This window comes from Sminthopsis crassicaudata, chromosome 2 (assembly GCF_048593235.1).
Source record: "Sminthopsis crassicaudata isolate SCR6 chromosome 2, ASM4859323v1, whole genome shotgun sequence".
In the NCBI taxonomy this organism is placed as follows: domain Eukaryota; kingdom Metazoa; phylum Chordata; class Mammalia; order Dasyuromorphia; family Dasyuridae; genus Sminthopsis; species Sminthopsis crassicaudata.
The window spans coordinates 206,403,281-206,409,609 of record NC_133618.1 but is presented as its reverse complement, the minus strand read 5'-3'; positions in this window follow the sequence as shown (position 1 = coordinate 206,409,609).

Genomic DNA, 6,329 nt, shown 5'->3' with positions numbered 1-6,329 from the left:
AAGGTTTTAAGAAAGGAGAGGAGAATTTTCAAATCTCTTATGATTTCTTTGCCTGAGATTGTCAACTCTGATTTTTCTTATGGGAGTGCAACAATGTTGTAAGATCTTCAAAGCAAATCATTTAAAAAGAAAACCAAAAAAGAGTGGGGAAAAAAAAAAAAAAAACAGGCTCACTATTTGTCAAGTTCTGTCAACAACTGGCTAAAGCACAGAGGCATGTCCAACCAGCTCAACTTTAAAGTTCCAGTAACTTTACCTAAGGCAGAAACTGCTTTGAAGATCTTGGGAAGATCTTTGATTTCTCCCAGTTATGATCACAAGCTGCTCTGAGTAGATGTCTTTTTTTTTTTTTTTTCTAATGAAGCTGATCAAAAGCTAATAATGAACAAAAATGACCCAAAGATGTATCGCAGACCTTATTCTAATTAACACTAAAGCAAAGAGATCCCATGGCCTTTATTACAGTGTCACTACTAAAATATTTGTGAGCCAAGCTGCTCAGAGAGTATTGCTTAATAATAATTTTGACATTTATATGCACTTTCTCTATCCTCAATATGGGAATTCAGTATTGGGGGAGAAAAAGGAAGAATCAAATGATGGGATTGCACTAGACAACATCCATGCTCTATATTCCTTCCAGTATATATGGAGGTATTATTTTTTCTTATCAATCTATCAATTACTATATACTATATGTCAGAGGAGCAGGTATGTTATGCAGTGTATAGGTTGCTAAAGCTGGAGTCAGGAAGATTCATCTTCCTGAGTTTAAATTCAATCTTAGACACTTACTAGCTGTGTGATCTTGGGTAAGTCACTTCACCCTGTTTGCCTCAGTTTCCTTGCCTGTAAAATGAAGTGGAGAAAGATATACCAGGCTGAGTCAGACAAAATCGGACAACAAAATGTGTCAGGCACCATGTTAGGTGCTGGGGACACATAGAAAAACAAAACAAACAATTTTTTTTTCTCTTTCTATTCTAGCCCAAATATATAATAGAAGGATTTATCCTTGTGGTCATCATTGTTGTTTTATGTATTAGATTAGGCTGTATATTCCCTGTTCTTAATTTTCAAATTTTACAAGTTAAACTTCTGTTTTTCTGTCTTTACTCTTGCTCTACTCTGAAGAAACACTCATTTAAATTACCTTTTCCCTCTGCTATGGTCCTCCTCCAAAGACTCAGGGTTCTCTGAGGCTACATGAGTGGAGCAAAAGCTCTGGCAGATCAATATGTCAAGGATTTATAAATTCATTACATTGCAATCCGAATGGTTAATCAAGAGGTTAAATAACTTGATAGGAAACACATGGGTAATAAAGGTCAGAGGCATGATATGAACCCAGGTTTTCCTGGGCAAAAAGCCATCTTCTATCTCCTATGCCAGATACAATATTTTAAACTACTCAAGGTCAATTCCTATGGCTTATCCAGAAGTGTCTCATTTCTGAATATCACAGTTCCTTACACCACACTTTTTACACAGTAAGAAGTTAATGAATACTTTCTGATTAAAGACCAGTAAGTATAATGGTAAGGATCTTAATTTCTCTGTGCCCCATTTCATACGTGAAGAAAATAAGGCACAGAGAAATATATATTCTTTAAGCAAGTTATCTTATGTTATTTTGTGAGGGTTTGTACTAAGTCATGATGCCTATTTACATATATTTATTCTTATCTATAACTTAGAAATATAATTCATCTCCTAGTCATAAGCCCCAAATTCATTCAGGTTAACTAGACTGTTGACTATATGTAAAGACTGCTGTTAAGGAAAATATAGCATTTATATAAGATATGTCCTTGTCCTCATAAAGCATACCAATAAATACAGTACAAACATTGCTAATTGTAATACACAGCATTGCATTCAATGTGTATTTTACAAATACATAATAAAAAGATGGAAGATGTGATTTAGAATCCAGCCTGGCAAATTTGATCTGTATGTATTGTTTGGATCAATTCAGACTAGAACTAACAATGTGATTCAATTTTAAAAAGCACTGCATTTAAAAGACTTATGATCAAGTTTTGGCTTTGCCACTTACTGCCTCAGGAAAGTTATTTAATTTGGGGAGTTCTTATTTTCCTCATAACTTAAAAAATTAAGAAATTGGGCAGCTAGATGGCAAAGTGGATAGAGCAGAGGCTCTGAAGTCAAGAGGACCTTCAAATATGACCTCAGACACTTAACATTTACTAGTTGTGTGACTCTGGGTAAGTTATTTAACCCTAATTGTCTCATAAAAGCAAAAGAAGAAGGAGAAGGAGGAGAACAAGAACAAGAAGATTAGAATGGACCAAATAGAAATTAATGAATCAATGGCATAACAGAAATATTAAAATAGAGCCAAAAGACTTTTTAAAAAGAGAAGTTGGTCAAGAAGCTCTCTAAAAACCTTCCCCACTATCCAAACCTCACCCTCAATACTGAAGCCTATGATTCAGAAGTCAGAGACAATAAGGAATGGCAATGCAGAATTTGGGGAAGAGCAATGTGTGGAATTAGAAGGCCTGGGTTAATGATAATACACACACATTATATATGATAACATATAGTATTTTATAATTTAGAAAGCATGTTCATGTGCTTTCTCATTTATTTCTCACAAGTAGGCAAGACAAGTGTGCATTATCTGCATCCTCATTCGTAGATGAACAGTTTAAATAAAGTAGGTTTCCAACACAGATCTTCTGCCTCCAAATTCATTGACGTCCACACTATCTCCAGACATCTTAGTTACATTACTAACTAGCTACATGACCTTGAACAGGTCGTTGGCTCCAGATTTGGGCTTGTCTGCCTGAATTCGGGCCTAGTGCTCTATCCACTGTGTTGCCTAGCTGTCTATCAAATATATTTGTGCAGCATTTAGCACAGAGCTGGGCACATAGTGAGTACTTAATAAATTTTTCTTGAGATAATAATTATAAAGTACTTAGTAGATGCCTGGCACACAACAAGAGCTATATAGATGTTAGCCAAGATGAGGAGCCTTTATGATGGATTTATAAGGAGGCCTTTAAGGAGAATTATACAAGACAAGAAGGTGGGGGGTGGGGAAAGGATTATAGTTTGCACAAGTGGAAGAAATCCAGTGATGAAGTACATCTAAGTATAGAAATAAGTAACTGCTTCTATCAATTTCCTTACAAGGAGCAGATTTTGAAAGAGGACAGTGGATCACTATGAGGAGAATGGAGTGTAAAGAGTTTGATAAAGATCTAAGAAGAGGACAAAAAAGATTAAATAATGAACCTTAGCTTTTTGCCATAATTGCATAGAATGCTAAATTAATTAAGGACTAAGATGAATTAGGAGCTAGAATTACAGGTCATGCAATCCATTCCCCTTTATTTTACTGAGAAAGAAGCAGACCCAGAGAGTACGATCACAAAAGTAGCTAGTTGGGAAGCTAGGACTTGAACACGGGTCCCTTTCTTCCTACAAGGTACTTTTCCCAAGCAGCCATGCCTACGTCTGCCCCCCTCCCCCCTCCCCCCGAAGTGCTTTGGTTATATTTCTGCATGGGAGACTTGGGTGTCCACCAGTGTACTTTTGGTTCTTCCATGTGTGTTTGTGAGCACGTGTGTATGTATGTACCTAACTCCGTGAGAGAAAAGATCTTGAATCACAGGAAATGATCAAATAAAGATGGTGATAAGTATATTAGGATTCTGAATAACAGCTCTGCTCAGATGTCTGTAAATTAAATGCCAGATGTGAGGAGGAGAATGTTCCCCGACTTGATCCCGATGGTGGAAAATGAACAGCGCGTAAGACTTCTGGTTCTCAGAGAACCAGCTTATTCTTCTTTGCAATATAGACCTAAGGTAGATACTCGGCGGAGCGGAGCTCCCCCAGTTACAAGAACGACACTGTGAGACAGCCTTTATCTCTCCCTCACATTTTCTCGCACCACACCCTTACGTTACCTCCCTGGACCAGGGGGAGGAGGGAGCCCAGAAAGAGAACGAGAAGGCTGGCAGGGATTATTAGAAAACTCTGTCCTTGCTTTGTTACAAGCACCCAGTAATCTTCCTCCAAATTATGGATGCGGACTTTGAGCATGCTCCTATTTCATATTAGGACTGCGTGCTTCTTGAAAGCAGGGATGATGTCACTAGGTATGTCTTCCCCGCCAGGGCAGCCCAGGTACAAAGTAATAAGTATTCACAATTGATCAATTAGGAGGCATTAAACATTTTTGGGATCTCAGTTTTTTCATTTGTAAAATGGGGGTTTGGTTAAATGATAGAAAGTGACTTTCAGCTCTAAATTTTCAAAACTGTAATCCTTTTTCTTTTCTTCACAAGGTTCTCCTAGGTACTGAAAACTGGATTCAAGATTATTGGACTTCAAGAGTTTTTTTTTTGGTTTTCATTTCTCTAATGCAGTTCTTCAGCAGCAAGGTGGCCCAGTGAATAAAGTTTTCCGTATGGGGTAGGGGAGACTCATCTTCTCCAGTTGAAATCTGGCATCAGACACTTACTAGATGTGTGATCCTAGTCAAGTCACTTTACTCTGTTTGCCTCAGTTTCCTCATCTATAAAATGTATTGAAGCAGGAAATAGCAAAACACTCCAATATTTTTGCCAAAAAAAACCTTCCAGGTTGGGTCACAAAGAGTTGGATACAATTGAATAACAACCTCAAGGAGTTCTTGACTCAGAGTGGGTGAACTTATCTATCTAAGAAAAAATATTGATAAATATTTCAACATAATTACTTCATAATACTATCTATTTTATTTCATGCATTTAAAATATTATTCTGAGAAGAGTTTCAACAGGTTATCAAGAGTCCATGGCTCCCCAAAAAAGGTTAAGATCCTCTACTGTAATGCATTTACTGTGTTATATTGTGTATATTTATCTATGTTTGTGTCATCTCTCAAAGCCCATGCTTTGTTTCACCTTCAGAGCTTTTCCAGGGTACTGTGCTGTGTATCAACCTGTTACATTAAAAAATGTTTGTTGAATAAATGAATAAACCAAAAATTTTAAAAAATCATGTCTTGAAGGACAGGTAAGTAAAATAACTTACCCAAAATGGCTCCAAACTACTTTTCCTAAACATTAATAAACTACTCTCCTCTTCATTTTTTCCATGATTGTTTGGCATCTTTATAACCCAGTAGAAGAGTAAGTTGATAAAAAGTATCTCAATTTTATGATAGAAGAAACTGAGGTACAGGGTAAACCATAAACTGGCCAAAGGTCATAAGTAATAGCTGACATTTGCATAGTGCTTCATGGTTTACAAAGTACTTTCCCAAATATTTCACTTGCTTCTTAGATTTGTAGGGTAAATGGTACCTTAGTATTATGTCCATTTTACAGATAAGAAAACAAAAACTGAGATTAAATGATAATGCAGCTCTGACCACCAAATGAGGTATTTATAAAGTAATTGGCACAATGTGTGGCACATAGTAGGCATTTACTAAATGGTTGTCCCTTCCCCTTTTCTTTGTTTCCCTCAGTAACACACCTAATATACTCCAGTGGCTCCCATTACCTCCAAGATCAAATATAAAAATCTTCTCTTTGGCTTTAAGCTGTCCCCTTCCTTCCCATACTTAATCCCTTCTGTATTCTCTGTGATCTCACTAGATCATGACCTCTCTGTTCTTTATATATAATGATTCCAATTCTTATTCAGTTCCTTTTCATGAACTACCCCCAATGTGAGAAACACCCTCCTTTCATCTGTCTCTTGGTTTTTTTCAACTCTCATCTCAGATGTTACTTTCTGCTAGAGGGCTTTCCCAATTTCCTATCCTCTCCAGCCTCTCAAGGCCTTTTGTCTGAAATCATCTCCCATCTGCACTGCATATATACATATATTTATATGCCCATGTGTGTGATCAGCAATTCACTTAACATCTGTTTGTCTCAGTTTCCTCATCTATAAAATTGGTGTGCTAACAGCACTTACCTCCTAGATTGTCTGTGAGGATCAAATGAGATAATTTTAAAAAGCTCAGTGCCCAGTGCAGGGCACATAGTACTATTAAAAGTATTAGGTACTTGTGCATACATATATGCATATATATATGACAATATGTAGGTATATATAGACACCTCCTCTCTATGAATATATAGGAATATGTGTATGTGTGTGTGTAAAACCTGTATGTACAAAAACCAAGAGGCATAAATGTGAAAGAAGAGTATTCCTCTCATTGGGAGCAGTCCATTAAAAAAAATAAAAAACAAAGGAAGTCATGAAATATATGCAAAGAACAACAGGGAAAAGGTCAGTGATTTAGTGAGATCACAGAGTATATGGAAGGGATTAAATATAAGAATACT